At 31.9% G+C, this 20,638-nt stretch overlaps 1 long non-coding RNA gene across 2 annotated transcripts in view; it reads right to left on the bottom strand.

The window, feature by feature from the left end:
* LOC144287538 (uncharacterized) overlaps positions 1–20,638 on the bottom strand; it is a 140,672-nt gene that overhangs the window by 37,306 nt on the left and 82,728 nt on the right. The gene's annotated exons all lie outside the window — the stretch shown is intronic.

The raw sequence follows: 20,638 nt of genomic DNA on the forward strand, positions 1-20,638 counted from the left end.
TTAGACTATGTGCTTTAAAGAATTGCAGAAAACACTGACTTTTTTTAGCTCCACTTTTAGTGTATGACTTTATTAATATTTATAAGTTGGATTAGTTCTCTTTTTCTAATAAAAAAGTGAAACAGCTCTGAAAACCTACATTGAACCAAGTCTTCCACAATATATCTTTCTAAGACTAGGCAAACTTTGTAAGGGCTTGAGATGTAAATATTTAAATAAATTGCATATTTTCCCCCTAATAGTTTTCTTGAAAATTTATTTATTTAATTAAATTTAAATACAAAGAATTCCATATAAACATATGAAGAATGCTATATTGACTGTTTTATTGTTCTATAAAGCTGTGTACTACATTTTTCACAGGAGAAATTCTTAAAATATTTTAATCCAATTCATGGAAAAGTGAACATGACAAGTGTTCAGTTCCGTGTATAGAATCAAATTAAAGTCTGTGGACTAAACTAATCACCACCTAGGATCAATGATTACATTCTGTACCAGAAATGGACATTAGATTACAATAATTTGAATTTCATGTAAACACAGAGTAAAACCTTATGATAAATTGCCTCACCAGGCATCATATTCACTTATGTTACATATTAAGTTACAATCCCTGGGTCCGCATCATGCATCTGTTTTACACTAAGTATACAATTTGTATAATACAAGTATCATTATAACCAGCCAGCAGTATCAAAATGGATTTTACTATCTATATTTTCAGTTAAGAATGTATTTTCATCTGTGTGAAAGTTCTTTACATTTCTACTGAACAAAACCTCAAGATTTTTTTCATTTGGAATACCAGTTTCAAAGTAACCAGAAGTCTATATAGCATGACCCATGAAAACTTAATATTTAAGAGGGAAAAATATTTGAAAGGTTCAGGCAAAATAGAGTGTTGAAGGGAGTAGCAATACTTTAAAATAGATTAAAATGATTTAGACAAAGTCTTCAAAGAGTTACAAAAATGGCTTCCCTGGCAAAATTATACTTTAAAATAATTTATTGGTTAGAAGAACATCATATAAGAATACCTATTGTACCATTTCTAGATATCCCCTTTATAACTCTAGCTTTAGAGAATGTAGCTGCCACGTTGAACACAAAGGTACTTCGTACATATACGAATATACAATGTACTTTTAGAAAGTAGGGTTTTCAGGATGAGTGCATAAAGCCATTAACTTGCCATCAATACAAAAATTCTGATAATAATAGTTTTAGGTTTGAGCTTGAAATATAAAAATACCTATTTCCATAAATTGAAGATGTATGATATGTGGTTGGTAGAAATTGCCGTGGTGTTTCTTAGTCCAAAGATGTAAATGATAATTATATAGAGGTTTGAATTCGTTTATTAATTATATCTAGGACTACAGGGATCCCTGGGTGGCTCAGCAGTTTAGAGCTTGCCTTTGGCCCAGGGTGTAATCCTGGATTCTCAGGACTGAGTCCCATGTCAGGCTTCCTGCATGGAGCCTGCTTCTCCCTCTGCCTATGTCTCTGTCCCTCTCTCTCCCTCTGTGTCTCTCATGAATAAGTAAATAAAATCTTAAAAAAAAATTAATCTAGTAATCTAGGACTAAAAATATCTAAACATATTTAAAATGCACAGTAAATTTATTGAGTAGAAAATTAAATGTAAGAAAGAATTATCAAAGAAGATGTAGCATCTTCTATACTACCATAGAAATTCTTAATCTAGAGTTGATTCATATTGTTAGTGTTTCTGGAAAAGGTATTAAGAATTCCCTCACTAATAATGATTTATCTATTTATTTCTTTGTCAGTTTCATAAGCATTAACAATTATTACAGGCAATTTTTCCACTCCATGTAACCCTTCTTTATTAAACATATCATGTAAAAATACTGTTTTATAAGTAGTAAGTAAACTCTTGGTTTAGCTTCACTAAAAACAAATTTACAACATTATTCTGAACTAGCAATGTGGATTTTAATATTTCTTACAAAGGCTGTTTAGTCATAACCTGGAACAGTTTTTTCTCTATACAGTTAATTTCTTAAAAAAGATTTTATTGACTTGAGACAGAGCAAGAAGGATCACAAGTGAGATGAAGGGGCACAGGGAGAGGAAGAAGCAGACTCCCTGCTGAGCAGGGATTTCTCCCCACCCCCAATGTAATACGGAGCTTGATCCCAGGACCCCAGGATCATGATATGAGTTGAAGGCCCATGACTAATGACTGAGCCACCCAGGTGCCCCCTATATAGTTTATATTACTTCCTTTTGGAAGATGGTTCTACAAATACTTCCAAAATGGAATGATTTTATATCAGCAGACTAAAATAAAATCACGGTTCTTCCTCTTTCTTACTTGAAAACAAATTTAAATAGTTGAATTTTATTCATATAATATATGCTATAATTTAACATGGATCTAATTTTCACTCTTAATGCTGATCAGAAAGATTAAAAAAAAAGAAATTCTGCCAAAAATGAATGCTTCAAATAAAAAAACAAAACAAAAAAATAATTAGATTGTTGTATCCTAGTTGAGAATATAATATATATTGGATATTTATCAAATCTAAATTATTATCTTACCTTTGTATTGAGTTTTCAATTTTACAAAAGTGCTTCAAGTTAACTCTACTAGGAAAATAAAATCTAAAAAAAAGAAAATGAAATTGATTTGCTATTTTATACTGTCATATTTAATATTTTGGATAATTTTTAAACTGCTTAGTAACCCTTCATATCTGACAAAATTACTGGCTCCATTGCCAGTATGCTTCATAAAATAATAAAATATGGATGGAGTAATATTTAAGTATCTGTATCTATTATGGGGAATTGCCTTCTGGAGTCATGCATTATTAAAAGTTTCTAACAAGTTATAATGGATGTAAGATAATAGAATATCATGTATAATGAGTGATTTAAAAGATCATCTTACTGTGCTTGTCAGTGGTTTAAAATGTAGATAATAGAGAAGTATAAAAAATATTAGGCGTAAAGTTTCTCATGTACCTAAGACATTACATTTTTTCCATCATGTATCTTTTAAAGAAATGAATGACTTTTAAAAAATAATTAATTTCAAGCATTTGCCATACCTTACTTTTACACAGATCATCACCTTCTAAATCCAAAGATTTTATTTAACTTAATTTTTATATAAACAAATAAAATAGTGCTTAGTTATGTAATGCAAATTATGATGATCACTTTAGTTTGAAATAGTTCAAAATAAATTTCATGACGTAAAGCAGTATGATTTTTCTTTCGATAGCACAGTCATTGAAAATATTTGAAAATATTTCTGGCAAATGAACAACTCACCATTGTTAACATTGTAGCATAATGTAAAATGCACTTATGCCATGATATATCATGCAAAAGACACATAAACTCAAAAAATAAAAGACATTTCTTTCTATAATATGTTTACCTAACAGATTTCACATATATCTCCAGGAAGGATATATTTTTGACATCTTAAAACCACATTATATTAATGAATATTCAGTTGTCTCAGGTAAGTGTTTGATTTACATAAGAATACATTCTGTATTATTTAAAACAGAGATTTGAGCTCCCCTTTATTTTCACTAACTACTTTTACTTGATGTTATAAAATTTACTTGAGTTTAGATTATTTCTCCTTGAAGAGCTCAGGATGTGGCCTAGTGTCTGGCAGCAGCTCCTATGAAAGCTGGTAAGAAATACAGAATCACATTTCACCCCAAACCTAGTGAATCAGAATCTGCATTTTTATAAGATTTCCAGGTGATTCCTAGGTATATTAAAATCTGTGAAGCACTAACGTAAAGAAATTTAAGAGATAAAGACTGATTATAATTGATATTTTCCCCTGACATAGTTTGGCAGTGTTCTTGCTTATGCTTTGATCTCTCAAAGTCACTATAATTGGAGCACCTGGGTGGCTCAGTCGGTTAAGCATCTGCCTTTGGCTCAGGTCCTGATCTCAGGGTCTTAGGATTGAGCTCTCAGGCTTGCTGCTCAGCAGGGAGTCTGCTTCTTCCTTTCTCTCTGCTTCTCACTTCCCCACTCCATTCTCTCTCTCTCAAATACATAAAAAAAAATCTTAAAAAAAAAAAAAGGATAGCTCATTTATGGGAGTTCCAATATTAATGTGGGGAATTCTGAACGTGAACAAGAATTATTCTCTATATTTAATTCCTAGATCAGTCACTTAACCCTGTTTATCCAACAAAATTAACTTAACACTTTTCTTTCTTTATAAAAAGAATGTACAGGTCCCACCCCAGACTGAATGGTTAAACAAAATCTGAGAAAAAAATCAATTATTAGTATTCTCAAAAAGCTATAAAGATAGCATATTTTACAACATGGAAAATATGGAGCGTGTTTGCTAATAATCTGAACCTTTCAATTTCCTTGAATGGAGATGGTCTCAAGGATGATGTGAGCAATACACAACAAGTGAGTGGAGAATTTGAAAATTAACTTGTGGTCATAATTTGGTCATTAAAAACCCAAGTATACCAAAACATATTTTCATATGTTATTTAGAGCTGGAGCACCAGAAGTGTATGGTTTAATATTTTTTATAAGGCATTCACTAAGTAGGTAGAAAGGTTAATCTACTAGATAGTAGATAGATACATATGTACACATGTACATATATACATACAAATGTGTGTGCATAAATGTATATGTGTGTATTAAGGGGATCTCAATGATAATGGGTGATATATAGTTGTATAGGTCCTTTAAGATTTTATTTATTTATTAGAGAAAGAGAATGAGCATGAGCGGAGGTGGGGAGAAGCACTCTTCCTGCTGAGAGGGAGCCCAATGTGGGACTCAATCTCAGGACTCTGGGATCATGACCTGAGCAAAAGGCATACACTCAACCAATTGAGCCATCCAGATGCCACTTTAGTTGTAGAAGTCTTTAAAACATCAGTTTATTTACGGGCACCTGGAAGAGAGAAAAATCTAATAAGTTCTGACAAATGTTGATTATGTATGGATGAAGAAATAAAAAGAGATTCATGGAAACATTCTAAAATGAGAGACTTGGGATTGTCAGAGGAAGGTTCAGAATGGGGAATAAGAATGTCAGTAATGGAAAGGAAGTACCTCTTTTAAAAATTGGAGGGGCAGAAATAGACAACAAGGAAAAATTTTGGTCACTTTAAATTTCACTTAAAACCAATTTCGATGCCTAAGTACACAATGAACAGACTTTTTTTGTGGTTATAATTAGTAGTATTTGTCCTCCAAAATTAGAATTCTCAATTGCTTCCTTCAATATATGCTTTTTCTAGTGGCCTGTTGTATAATTTTGTAATCAAATCCAATTTGGTGCTTTTCATGAATAGTGGTAGTAATAACAGCAATAAGAACAAAGTTGGAAGCCTTGTACTTTCTGATTTCAAAATATCCTACGAAGAAACTGTGATCATGAAGGTGTAGCACTGGCATAAAGGCAGATATGTAGACCAGTGGATCAGAAAAGAGAGTACAGAAGTAAATCCTTCCATATATGGTCAAGTTATCTTCAACAGGGTTGCCAAAGCTACCCAATGGGGAATGTGCAGTCTTTCAAAAAATGGTGTTGGGAAAACTGGATATCCACATACAAAAGAAGGAGGCTGGATCCTTACCTTACTCCATAGACAAAAAAACTAACTCAAAATGTATAACAACCTAAATATAAGACCTAAAATTATAAAAATCTTAGAAGAAAACATGGCAGAAAATCTTCAGGACATTGGATTTGGCAATGATTTCTTGAATATGACACCAAAAGTACAAACAACAAAGCCAAAAATAGAAAAATAGGACTATAGCAAACCTTAAAACTCTGTGCATGAAAAGATACCACAAAGAGGAAAAAGATAATCTAAAAAATAGTGAGCAATGCTTGCAAATAATGTACCTGGCAAGGCGTTAATATTCAGAATATATAAGGAACTTCTAACATAACAATTAAAAATTTCAAATGACACAAAAATTGTGCAAAGGACTGGAATACACAACTGCTCAAAGAAGATAGACAAATGGCCAACTATGATATGAAAAGATGCTCATCATCACTAATCATAAGAAAAATGTAAATCAAAACCACATTCAGATATCGTGTACCATTAGGATGATCACTACCAAAAGAATAGAAAATAATGCAGACATTAGAACCTTTATGCACTGTTGGTAGGAACGCAAAACAGTGCAGTCATTATAGAAAAAGTATGGAATTTCCTCAAAATATTAAAAATACCATTATCATATGATCCAGCAATCCTGCTTCTGATTATATACTCAAAAAAATTAAAACAATATCTTGAGAAGCTATTTGAAGAATCATGTTCATTGCAGCATTATTTTCAGTAGCCAAGAAGAAGAAATAACCCAAATGTCCACTGATAGAAATTGATAAAAAATGTGACATATAAATGCAATGATATATCATGCAGCCTTTAAAAAAATGGAAATCCTGTCATATGCTATAGCATGGATGAACCTTTAGGGCATTATACTAAGTGAAATAAGCTAGTCACTGCAGGACAAATACTGTAGGAGTCCACTAGTATAAGGTATCTAAAGTAGTAAAAATCACAGAAATAAAAAGTAAAAATCTGGTTGCACTACGCTGGGAGAATAAGAGAGGAAGAGTTAGTATTTAATGGGTAGACTTTCAATTTTATAAGATGAAAATATTTTGAGGTCTGTTGTACAAAAATGTGAATATACTTAATATTACTAAACTTTATACCTAAAAATATCTAAAATGATAAACTTAATGTTATGTTTTTTTTTACCACAATAAAAATAATTTTGAAAATTTAAGAGCTTCTTCATTTTTTTAAACTAGTAGCTAGGCTATGAATTAAGAAAAATACAATCAGAACATCACAATTTGCTTATAGTTTAGCATTCAGATATTTATTCTGCTCCATGCCGATGGGCAACAGGCATTCATAAAGTCTGTCCCATAAAAGAGATGAAGGAATTTTGTGTATTTCAATAAGCAGCAGTAAATATCAGATCATAATGCTTTTCTTCTTTTGGGATTTATTGGTAATGCCTTATTGAAAAAGATCTAAAGAGAGACAAAATAAACAAATGGCTCTGCTTGGCTTGCTTGTACTTGGCAAGATACCTCTTGAAACTCCTTGAAGTACTACACTTTCGTTTTTAGTTTGGCATCTTTATTTCCAGGACTTTAGGTATTACATGGGAAAATATATTGCAATAAGCACCTGAACCTTCCCACATTGCACTAAATTATATGTACGAGATTACATATACATTATAAATTACACACGTAAGTAAACGTGTGTGAGCTGTTTATATTATATATACACATGTCATATAGCTTTTCTAGAATTCTGCATTTGCTTCTGGATTGAAAGAGAGGTAGACAGGGGCACCTGGTGGCCCAGTGGTTGAGCATCTCAGGTCCTGATGCCGAGGTTCTAGGATCAAGTCCCACGTCGGACTTCCTGCATGGAGCCTGCTCCTCCCTCTGCCTATGTCTCTGCCTCTCTCTCTCTCTCTCTGTGTCTTTCATGAATAAAGAAATTAAAAATCTTTTTTTAAGAAAAGGAAAGAGAGGTAGACATCTAGGGACAAAGGCAGATATTTCAGCACTTACAGGTCTGATATGTAACATACACAGGCATTTAAGAAATAGCGGAAAGATGAGTGAGCGTATTTGTGTGTGTGTGTGTGCATGTCTACATATGCTATTGTCGTCAAGATAGGCTTAGCCATGAGTGTATCCATGCTGCCACTGACTAGGCTAAGAGCTGCCAATACTCCTTGATAAACCAAATACGAAAATGCAGCTTCTTCTACAACATGCCCTTTCCTTGGAACAAATACATAATCATGTATAATCCTTTCCCCTTAAGTTTTTGAGTTTTTCATTCTAAATTAGAAATAAGATATTTTATCTTTTGTTAAAAAAAAATCTCAGAAAATATTGTAGGTGAAGTCAATGTTTCCAAATAACGAGGAAACAATCTTCTACCTACTGTGATGGTTGTTAGCTTTTTTAAATCAGAAAACCAATCAAGCTAGCTTAAGTTAAATTGCTATCTAATTAAAACAATGCATAAGTTCCACAAAGAACTCAAAGCTGGGATTTTAGCTTTACCTCAGGAATAGACCAGAACCACTGACACAGCACACAGTAGGAAAAGCAAGAAAGCATGTGTCTCAACTAGTCATTGAAATATCTCTGCATTTCGGCTTCATTTTCCTTCCTCCTTGGCAGACTATCTTCTACTTTCCAGACTACATTTGAACATAGATATTATCCAGGAGTGCTGACTTAAGTTCTTTATTCAAGTGAATCCTAAAGCGAAATTTCCAAATAAAAGGCTTTTATTGGTCAATCTCCACTAAGGTGCCTTTCTAATGGACTAATATTGTCATATTAATTCACCATGTAGCTCTGGCCTGGGGCTGAGTCAAGCTTGCTTCTAGTGTGGTTATATAAATGGAGGGTAGAGAAGAAGCATTCACCAGTATGCAGTATGTCAACCTTTTAAGGAGATATAACAGTTGAACTCATTCTATAATATGGTATAGTGAATCAGTTCTCAAACTTTAGCCTGCATGAAAGTCCTGGAAGACATCTTTAATAAACAGATTGCTGGGCCTCACTCCCAGAGTTGCTGATTCAGAATGTCTGGGAAAAGGTCCAAAATGTGCATTTCTAACAAGTTGCCAGATGACTTTTATGGTGCTACTTGGGTCCCACACTTTTGAGAAGCAATGGTATAATGCAATGAGAACGCACTTAAAGACTAAATGCATATCTCAGATTTGCTTTTTTACTATATAGCAGTAACCATTTATTTATTTATTTTTTACAATAACTTGTTTAAATTAAGGGTGATTCAGTCAATTGAACTAGAATAAGTAATATTGAGGTTTTTTTAAATTAATAAACATTTTTAAGAACAGTTTTAAGTACTCAACAAAACTGAGCAGAAAGTATAGAGCTTCTATGTATTCCGTATCCTCACAAACATACAACCTCTTCCCTTATCAACATCTCCCAACACGGTAGCACATTTGTTAAAATAGATGAGCCTACATGACATATCATATTATCCAAAGTCCAAAGTTGATAATAAAGTTTACTCTTGTTATTGTACATTCTGTTGATCTGAATAAAAGTATAATGACACGTGTTTTCCATTATAGTATCATACAGAGTAGTTTTATTTCCCTAAAAATCCTTCATGCTCTCCCTACTCATCACTTCTCCCTTCTTTCACCAAACAACCCCTGACAACCACTGGTGCTTGTTTGGCCTCTAAAGCTTTGCCATTTCCAGAATGTTCTATAATTGGGAGTCATATAGTAGGGATATTGTTCAGATTGGCTTCTTTCATTTAGTAATATACATCTGAGTTCCCTTCAGGTCTTTTTATGGCTTGAGTTTATTTCTTTGCAGTACTAGATTATATTCCATTGTTTGAATGTACCTTGGTTTATTTATTCATTCACCTACTGATGAACATTTTGGTTCCTTCCTAGTTTTAGCAATTATGAGTAAAGCTTCTGTAGGCATCACCATGCAGATTTTGTATGGACATACGTTTCAATTTGTGTAAATACCGAAGAGTATGATTGCTGTATCATATGTTAGGAGTATTTTAGTTTTGTAAGAAATCACCAAATTGCTTTCCAAAGTTGTTCTACTTTTGCAGTCCTGTCAGCAATGAATAGGCTTTCTATTACTATACATCCTCCTCAGCATTTGGTGTTTTGAATTTTGAACATTCTAGTAGGTATATAGTGGTATCTCATTAATTTGCAGTATCCTAATGACATAATATTGAACATCTTTTCATTGGCTTACTGGTCTTCTTTGTATATTCTTTGGTGAAGTTTCTATTAGGGTGTTTTATTAATTTACTACTAGGTTTTGTTTTTTTTTTTTTTTACTACTAGGTTTTTTTTTCTCATATTTGAGTTTAAGAGTTCTTTGTATATTTTGATAACAATCCTTCATTAGATATGCCTTTGTGAATATTTTCTCCCAGTTTTTGGTATGTCTTTTAATTTTCTTAACATTGTCTTTCACAGAATAGAGTTCTTATTTTAATGAAGTCAAGCTTGTCAATTACTTCTTTCATATATCATACTTTCTGTGCTGTATCTAAACAGTCATCACCACATACAAAGTCAGTTAGATTTTTTTCTTATGTTATCTTCTTGTAAAGATACCTGAGAGTTATAGAATCTTATATTTCAGAATTAGGTCTATGTCCATTTTGAGTTAATATTCATGAAAGATGTAAGATTTGTGTCTATTTTTTTTATAAGCGGATGTTCAGTTGTTCCAGCACCATTTGTTGAACAGACTATTTTTGCTCTACTGTATTGCCTTTAATCTTTTGTCAAAGATCAATTGACTATATTTATATAGGACTATATCTAAGTTCCTTATTCTGTTTCATTGATTTGCCTGTTCTTATACTCAATAAATACTGTATTTATTACTATAGCTTTGTAGCATACAGTATAACAGAAATGTCTTTGATGATATTACTAGTAGACTGGACATGGCTGAGAAAAGAATTTCTGAAAGTGAATATATGATAGAAACTTTCAAACTTGAAAAGCAAAGTGAAAAAATACCCAAGATAAGATTTTCCAAGAACTGTAGGACAATTTGAAAAGGAGTAATACAGGTATAGTGAAATGCTAAGAGGAGAAAAAAGAAGAGAGGGAAGGGAAAAAAGGAAGGAAGGAAGCAAGGAGAAAAAGAAGAAAGAAGAAAGAAGAAAGAAAGAAAGAAAAAGAAAGAAAGAAAGAAAGAAAGAAAGAAAGAAAGAAAGAGAAAAAGAAAGAAAGAAAGAAAGGAAAAAGAAAGAAAGAAAGAAAGAAAGAAAGAAAGAAAGAAAGAAAGAAAGAAAGAAAGAAAGAATTTTTAAATAACAATAACAGAGGGCAGCCCTGGTGACGCAGTGGCTTAGCACTGCCTGCAGCCCAGGGTGTGATCTGGAGACCCTGGATCAAGTCCCACGTCAGGCTCTCTGCATGGAGCCTGCTTCTCCCTCTGCCTGTGTCTCTGCCTCTCTCTCTCTCTCTCTCTCTCTCTCTCTGCATCTCTATGAATAAATAAATAGGTAAAATCTAAAAAAACAAAAAAAAAACAAAAAAAAAAAAACAAAAAACAACAACAATAACAGAATATTCCCCAAATTAATATCAGACACCAAACCACAGATCCTGGAAACTCAGAAAACATCAAAACTCAATAAATACCAAAAAAAAACAAAACAAAACAAAACAAGAAGCTCTCCAAAACTACAACTAAGAATATCAATCAAAGACAAAGGAAAAGTCTTGAAAGAAGGTAGAGAGGAAAAGCACCTTACCTAAGAAGGTGTAACAATAGTAATTACATTCAATTTCTCTTCACCATGTAATCAAGATGAGAGTGGAATAAAATTATAAAGTGTTGTAAGAGAAAAACCCACCAACCTAAAATTTTGTACCCTCTAAAATTATGTTTCAAAAGTAAAAAAAAATGAAATATTCTCGAGCAAAAATTGAAATATTTTAATGCCAGTAGAATTGCCTTATAATATATGTTTTAAAAATTCAGAGAAAGAAATATACCATATGATTTCACTTATATGTGGAATTTAAGAAACAAAATGAATGAACATAGGGAGAAAAAAAGAGAAGAAAGCAAATCACAAGAGACTCTTAACTGTGGAGAGCAAATTGAAGGTTGCTGCAGGGGTGGTGGGTAGAGGATGGCTAAATGGGTGCTGGTCATTAAGGAAGTCACTTGTTGTAATGAGCACTGGGTGTTATATTTAAGTGATGAATCACTAAGTTCTACTCCTGAAAGCAATATTACACTATATATTAATGAACTAGAATTTAAAGAGAAATTTGAAGAAGGAGAAAAAAAAGGTAAAAAATAAAAACAAGTAAAAGAGTTCTATAGTAAAAAGAAAATCAGAAACTCGTGTCCACATAAAGAAAAAGCATCTAAAAGTAAGTAAGTGAACATAAAATAATAACTTATTTTTCTTACTCTTAACTCATCAAAGAGATCAATGTTTGTTCAAAATAAATATATATGCTTTTGTTTGTTTTCACATAGTGAAATGAATGACAGCAATCATACAAGAGACAGGTGGGAATAATTAGAAATATTCTGTTATAAGGTACTTGCACTACCCATAAAACATTATAGTGTTATTTAAAAACATTATAATAAAAAAAATAAATAAATAAATAAATAAAAACATTATAATATTATTTAAAAGTAGATTTTCACTCACTGTTAATGTATATTGCAAACTCTGGTATAGCCACTATTTTTTTTTTTAAATAAAGGAAGTATAATTGACAGGCTAAAGGAAAGTGGAGTTACATAAAATTCTTAATTAAAACAACAAAAGGAAGAAAAACAGTAGAAAACAAAAATAAAAACAGAAAAAGAATAATAAATTTGGTAGATATCGATGTAATTATATTAATAATAATTTTAGACATCAATGATCGGCATGCACTAAATAAAAGAAATTTTTCAGAGTGATTAAAAAAAGATTCAACTATGGTTTGTCAATAAGAAGCCACTTTAAATACAAAGACACAAGTAGATTGAAAATAAAGGTATAGAAAAAGATATACAACGTTAATACTTACTAAAAGAAAGAGAGAGTAAGTAGTTTCAGACAGACTTAAGAGCAACAAGTTATCAGGGATAAAGAGGGGCACTACAGAATAATAAAGGTGTCAATTCATCTAGAAGACATACCAATCCTTATAAAACAATCCTTCTTAGCTGACTCTTTAATTGGTTCTCTTTCTTAAACTTCTAGATGATTTAAAGTTCTTGGTTCTCATAGACTGATGTGCTTATTCCTAATTAACTACTACCAAAGTCTCTATTGGTTTTGACATCTCCACACTCTTCTTCAAATACGGTTATTTTTATTAAGAGGAACTTCCAAACTCTGTTCTTATGGCCTACATCTCCCTCCAGTCATAACTTTAGTGCTGCTGCTCTGGAGATGGGTTGTGGATTTTTGCCTATTTCTTTGCTGGTCCAGGGCATTAGGCTGTAGTCCTCAGGTTTACTCTCCTTGAGTGGAACTTCTATATTATGAGCAGGGTGATTGGGACCGTGGCTTTTTTGGTTTGGAGTTTCTGCCCTAGGAGTGGGGCTGGATGGAGAGAGGAGTCTTGGGTGGCTCTGATGATCTTGTTTGTAATAGAACTCCCAAAATATGAGGTGTGGGAGTGGGAAAAGCTGGTGGCTTTCCCCTTCTGTGGAGATAAATGATCTCCTGTCTGGTATGTAGGGGGAAAGCAAGCACTGGCTCTTGAACGTTCCAACCTGTATTATTATTACGGCTTCTGCATTACAATGAATTGATGGGAGAGTTGAGTGGGTTGTAGATCAAATGTTACAGACTACTGCTATTCTTAGTGAAATTTAGTAGATTTTTAAGTGAATACTTCTTAATCTGTTCCATGCCTTTAGAACAATTCCCAAAGACTTTAAATGGTTGTTTGTATGGTTTTCTGTTTTCAATAATTTTCATCAGTTAAGTTTATTTTGCTGGGAAAGGGTCTTCAGAACTCCTCACATCACCATTCTGGAAGTTGCTGTCCCTATTGTCTTGTTATAGCAGTCATCTCTCCATTCCTTATATTCTCTCCAGGATTTATGACTGTTGACTGTGCTCTCATGCTTCACACCCCTACCCCCACCAATAAGCAATTTATAGCCAACTGTATAAGAATCCCTGCAATATTACTAAATCAACAAGAAATACCACATAGAGGCAAGTACTAAACAATATAAAATGTCTACCTAGTGAAGGCACTTAATCTAATATATTTGACTCATTTTAATCCTTAGACTTTTAATGGCTTAGCCACTTCTTTATTAGCACAATTTTTATAGCTTATAATCAATTGTTATATATCTGTATTTCAATTGTCATCTTCACTTTTTTAACCCCCCAAAATTCTTGAGGTACATATCTCCCTAGTAAACTCAGCTTTATCAGCCTAAAGTTGTCTCTTTTTTTTTATCTTTACACTGATGATATCAGGCTAATGTCCCCCGAATTTTATAAACCAGAAAGACTGCCTGGTCTTCTTAAGGACTAATGTGATGCTTATCCTATTATATAACTTAAATTTAATTTATATATTAAGGAAAAAAGCTATATGTAGTTAAAAAGAAATTAACAAAAGTTGGGTTTACCTGAGGAAGAAAGTGAAGAAAAACTTTGTGCAATTGTGTATAATATGCTTTAGAAAAATTATTCTTAATGTAGGAATTATCATTTTCATTTTATACTTGAGATTTATGAAATTCAGAAAAAATAAATTATGTCTAATTAGAGTCAGAGTTAGTGTCATTTGAAACCATTTTCTCTATTGCTCATGTTTTGAGTCACAATTTCTGACAATTATTTCTGTGGTATAATATGAATAATGACATCCCCAGAAATGTCTCCTAAGGTATATTGCCCACATGTAGTAGCCAAAAGAAGCTGAAATTCCAAAGATATATAGCAATCCTCATAATTTGTTTTACATTAAGCGAGGTTTTATTGTAATCTTACAAAAAAATAAATCAGTAAGGATTAAGGATTAAATCAAACTACAACAACAAAAAATAGTTGAAATGACAAAAAAAATTTAACTGAAGAGTATGGAAAGTTTTTATTATGATCACATTCAGTCATTTTTAACCAAGTTTTCATCTTTATACAAAAAGTATCCATTCTTGAATGAATCCTTGCAAAATTTGGGCCCTATGACTTGAAAAGTCTATTTAAATTACTAACAACTCACCGCATGTCTGGAAAAGATCTGTGAACTAAGTATTGAGTTCTCACACTACAAACTCTGATTAAAAAATGGCCACCAATGCCATAGGTGTTTGAGGAAAAACTATGCAAAAAAACCCCAACCCTCCAAATCTGGTAGAGTTACATTTTTGTCCCAAGGCATATTTCCTTTATACAAATTATTTGGTAAATTTAATATTTTAATCATATTTATGGGCAAAATTCAAACATAATTTAGAATATTGCAAAGCAATTTGGAAGAAAAATGTGTGTATATTAAGGAGAATAGGTTAGTTGAAGGTTATGTTTAATTAAATTTAATTAAAATCATCCATATGGTGCTATTGAGGTATTATTTTTGTTTATCAAAAAAAAAAAAAAACCTTTCTACATAATGACTTCTATCCACATTTAGCACGATAGTCCCATGTCATTATCAAATCAATTACATCATCCTATCAAAATAAGCAAAACTTCTAACTCTTCTAATCACAAAAAAATTAATGAATAAATCTGAAAACTTAAAATATTTGTTTTCTGTACTTATATATATACTCACTGGAAGACATTTTTCTACATATAAGTGTTAAATTTTATAATGAATATTAGCAATGGTATTTTGTTTTGAAAATAATACAGAGTATGTCAATATTTTGAGATTGTTTTCATTGATTATACTTAAAAAGTATACTTAAATTTTCTCTTCAAAAGCCATAAAAAACTAATTTCCCTGGTAAACATAATAGGTAAATTAAACATTAAGACAGTTTCTCCAGAAGAAGTTGCTGTTTTAGATCATATTAGAAGTTTTTGGAACTATATCATATGAAAAGAAAGTGCCTATTCTTCCACCATTTTTTTTTCTTTTTATTTTATAAACATACCTAGAGAAAATCTGTTGGAACTTACATATTCCAGTAGCAGAGGTCAACAATTATATACAAAATCAAATTCTTTAGAAGCCTAGATATAGAATTTTTTTTATTTTGAAGTTTGAAAAAATAGTTTTGTTTATCAAATAACTAGCCACTCTCATTATTTTTATGATAGGTTTATATTATAGTATGAATTTCTAAAATATGTATATAATCAATAGTAAAAGACATGAAATTAGGAAGATTTCAGATATTGGTATCAATAACTGCAGAGAGGAGCAAATAGTAGAGAAGGATCAAATATGTTATAAAGGGACTTAAATGATTTCAATTTGGCAGCTATTTCTGCTCTTTACAAGCTAATTTATCTAAGCACACCAAAACTAATTCAGAGATCAGCTTAGTTTCTAAACCAGCTGTCCTCATAACTGAATAGGATTAGACAAATTATTTATTACTGCTCAAATCTCTCTTCCTCTCTTTCCACTAACATATGGTAATCCTCCAGTTCTTCTGATTTTCCATACTTTTGGGATACAATCTCTGAAGGTGACATGTGGCATGTGTTACAATTACACTTAAAGAAATAAACAGATGTTTCTAGAAAAGTCACATATATGTGTGCATATTGGTGTGTGTATATGTATATATATATACATGTATATACAGTCACACAATTCTCAATTTGAGGGTTTCTGAATGGTCACATTAAGACCTATACAAACATGAAAATGGCACATATTTTGCCAGAAATCTATTGGTATCAATTAGATATTTAATCCTATTTTCTCTGGACTTTGTTAGTGGTTATGACTTATATTTAGTTAAAAGTAGAGGTGAATTTACCCATCTAAGGGGGAAAACTTAGAAACACTATAAAGCATTATAAAATAAAAAAGGATTTTACAGTTATATGTAAATATTGCATATTAAAAATGAAATTGTGCATTTAATCTGGACAGGCGGTCCTAGACTAAAATTGACCCCTTTTTGTACTTAGCAGGTTTTGCTCTGTGTCAAACAGAAATGTCATCTCTTGCAGGATAGGTATTGGTACACTTTCCCCATACTTCTTGCTGAGATGTATTTATTCATGATGATGTTTTTTTGATCTGCAAATTTCAATTAGTCATCAATTGATGGATAGTTCCATGGTTATGCACCATTATACCAATGAACCAGAAAGACAGCAAATAAAATCACTTATCATTTTAAAGAATCACTAAACTTTCTATGGAAAATCACAACTCTCATTCTGTATTTCTTAATTTATTTATTTCAGAAACCATACAAATATTTTAAAAATGATTTAAGTGGTTCTTATTTTTTAAATTTTATTTATTTATTTATTCATGAGAGACAGAGAGAGAGAGAGAGAGAGAGAAAAGGAGAGAGGCAGAGACACAGGCAGAGGGAGAAGCAGGCTTCATGCAGGGAGCCTGGTGTGGGACTCCATCCCGGACCTCCAGGATCAGGCCCTGGGCTGAAGGCGGTGCTAAATCACTGAGCCACCCAGGCTGTCCCAAATGGTTCTTTTAGTGACTATAAATTATTTGGACTAATATAGTCCAATATAATAAAGTCACATGTATACTTGAGAAAGCACAGACCTATGAAGTGACCACTAAACTCTTTTGGGACAGGATATCCGAGAGTGAGATATGGGTTCAATAGAATAAAAAAACCTGCCTAGCAGTTTGCAGGAAATAAAAAGAATCAAAATTAGATCTTAGTCTTAAAAAAAAAAAAGACCTCAAACTTTTATGTAGACTTAGGCATTTTTAAATTGATTTATCAATATATGAATTCAATAGATTTTATCCACAGTTTTGTATGAAAAGGTAAAAATATAAATATTGAAGAAATGAATGATTGATTAATTTCCTGCACATTTATTAATCTCTTCAAGAAGGCAACTTTTTAAACACTCAGTAATAGGTTAACTAGTAAAAATATCAGATATTTGATTTTGGGGTTGAGGGAGAAATCCAAAGCCCTGTGTCTGTGGAAGACATTCATCAAGGTTACACTGGGTAATACCTGAAACAAGTGAAATACGTTTTATGTTTGAAAAATGTCACATTTTATTACTTAATTAAGGACTAGCTTTACACATGACATTCATAGTGAAAAGCAAACCAAATATATCTGTACCTAAAACACCGTACACATGTTAACATTTTACAATTGAAAAACATTTTACCACATCTCTGTGAGATAAACAAGACATATTGTCCCCTTTCTATAGCATAAGAAATTGTAGGTCAAAGAGATTCCTCAAGGTCACCTGGGTAATAACTCACAAGACCAAAATAAGTAATTATTTATTTTGATTTCTACTCCAGTGACCCATTACCTGTGCTATAATAAAAAAAGTAACTGATGAAAAATTCATCATCTCTTTACAATCACACAGCAGTAGAGCAAGAAGGAAGCTTAAATTCACATGAAATTTGAAAGTTAAGGGGAACTATCGCTGCAAAAAGCAAACTGCATCTCAGGTATCCATTCTTGTGTATATTCTAAATGCTTTCTACTACTGTATAATCATGTCTTGTAAAGGAAATAACGCTGCAGAAAAGCATTAAGACCTAAAAAACCAAACAGTGAGAATCACCGAGTCTGTGGTTAACATAAAATAGCTCATGTAAAGTATGAATTTGTTGGTACCCAGAGGCAAGGTCAAATCTACTGTAGTACACTTAACTGAAGAAGTGCTCAGCTTGCAGCTTGCATGCCATGACTGCTTCTCTGTTGGATTCTCATTGGACCCCAACATTCCTGCTGATAGACTTGTCTGGAAGATGACCTCTGGTTATTATAGTGTGTTGTTTTCAGAGCAGATAACAGTGTGTGCTCATTTTAGGTTTTCCGCTATAGGGATGCATTAGATGAAAATGGCCATATACTGGCTCCTAATCAAAGCTCACAAACACTCTCATGAGGCTTGCTGTTTGGCACAATGTACAGACTTTAGAATACCTAAAGACAATTCAGTATAGAACTGTGGTGATATGAAAAGGGGATTCTGAATCATTTTCTTCCCATTTTTCATTATATGGTATCTTTTAACATCTTTAGAAAAATATATACTATTCACATATTGTATAAATAATTCATAGGACAGTTTCCATTTTGATATGTGTAAGTTCATTAGGAAATATGTGTGTTTATGTTGAATAGGACTAGTGCCTATATTTTCACAAGTTCTGTTAACTTTTATCAATTATTAGTATAAAAGAAAAATGCAAATAGCAAAATTTAAATGTCAGAAATCCTTAACTGAACTAGGTTTAATTTATTCAAGTGTGGTTGTGCACAAATATTTCTGTGATATAATACCCTACAAAGAATTCAAAACTTACAGAATTAATAGTCTCTTGCATACATCTCAGTGAAACAAGCTTAATATAACACATTCCTACTACGTTTTCATACCACAAGGATGGCTTTGGCAGTAGCTACATGGGTTGAACATTTATTGTTCGCATTATGTTTAATCAAATCCAAAATCAAAACATGTTCAGAATTCCATGTTTCAACAACTCTACTCTGGTCTATTTACAAAATTAAGTTAGATCAAGACACCCCTCTGTTCAACTTCTTCGATGTTGCTCCGAGTAAAATGCCAATGACTTACAATGTCCTGGATGCTCGGTATGATGTGATTTCTACTATTCATCTCCTACCTACATCTGTACCCATTTTTTAATATAGCAGACAAGCCCCGAACCACTATAAGCACACACACACACACCTGGAATATTTTAGTCCTTTCACTTAATTTTCTCCAAGGTACTCATCACCATTTGAAAACATGTATTATGTTTATTGTCGGTCTTCTCCTCCTAGAACATAAACTCTATGATAGTAGAGATTTTTGTCCATTTTATTCATTCCCAGAACTAAACTTCTAAAATATTGTCTGACATGTTGTAGGTGTTTAATAATTATTTCTTGGTTGATTGGTTATGCTAATGCTTGGTTATGCCTGTCTATTAAGCAAAATGTGAATTTGAAGCCATAACATAAATAAGGGTTTTTTATATTAATTTTCTAAGCATTAGCTACCTAGCCAATTACTCTTTGTTCCAACTTCCTTGCTTTGGTAAGTTTTCATTGCTAGGAAAAAAAAATTAAAAGGAACATTTGTATTTTGGTTTTATGAGCTGTTTTGTTGCAATATTTTATAAACGACAAATATACATCTATACACATGTGCAGTTAGCATGAAGTGAATAATAAGTTCAATGATGGTAAAAGTATATTATTTAAAAATTGACTTGTATAAAAATCAGAGGAATAAAAAAGATAACAAGAAGCTACATTATTAAAATTCTAGCTATGAATTCTACAAAACTCTAATAGCCTTTAAGCCTAGTGACATAAATGTTCAAATTTCTAGATGATATGCCACACCTTTACTTTTAGTAATTTTACACAATAATTTAGATATTATAATTGTATTTTATCCAGATATTATTCACCAATTAAAATGTGTAGATGAGTGTATATATTAACATGGAAATATATATATATATATAATTATCTATTAATGTAGATAAGTCTTCATTAAAACTTAACTTTCTCATTTTAACAAATTATGCTACAAGAAACAATGAAATTTTGTTTATTTCAGGTCAAGGGAAATGTTTTTTGCTGAGACAATATTAAATTTGGATTAATTTTGCTGACATTTGCCAGTCTTTATTTGAGAAATTTATACATAAGCACATATATGTACACGTATATGATCAGAGAGAGAAATTATCTTCTATTCATTCAGAATTCCACTGAAGTTTTATAAGGATGTTTTATGCAAAGTTTCCTTTTGCATCTTGCACATTGGCAAACTTTTTAAAAAGACAATAGGGTTTCAGTATATGGAAAGAAACACGTTGGAGACTACTGCTATTTGGCTGCACAACAAGGCATACATTAGCT

Source organism: Canis aureus, chromosome 17 (assembly GCF_053574225.1).
Source record: "Canis aureus isolate CA01 chromosome 17, VMU_Caureus_v.1.0, whole genome shotgun sequence".
In the NCBI taxonomy this organism is placed as follows: Eukaryota; Metazoa; Chordata; class Mammalia; order Carnivora; family Canidae; genus Canis; species Canis aureus.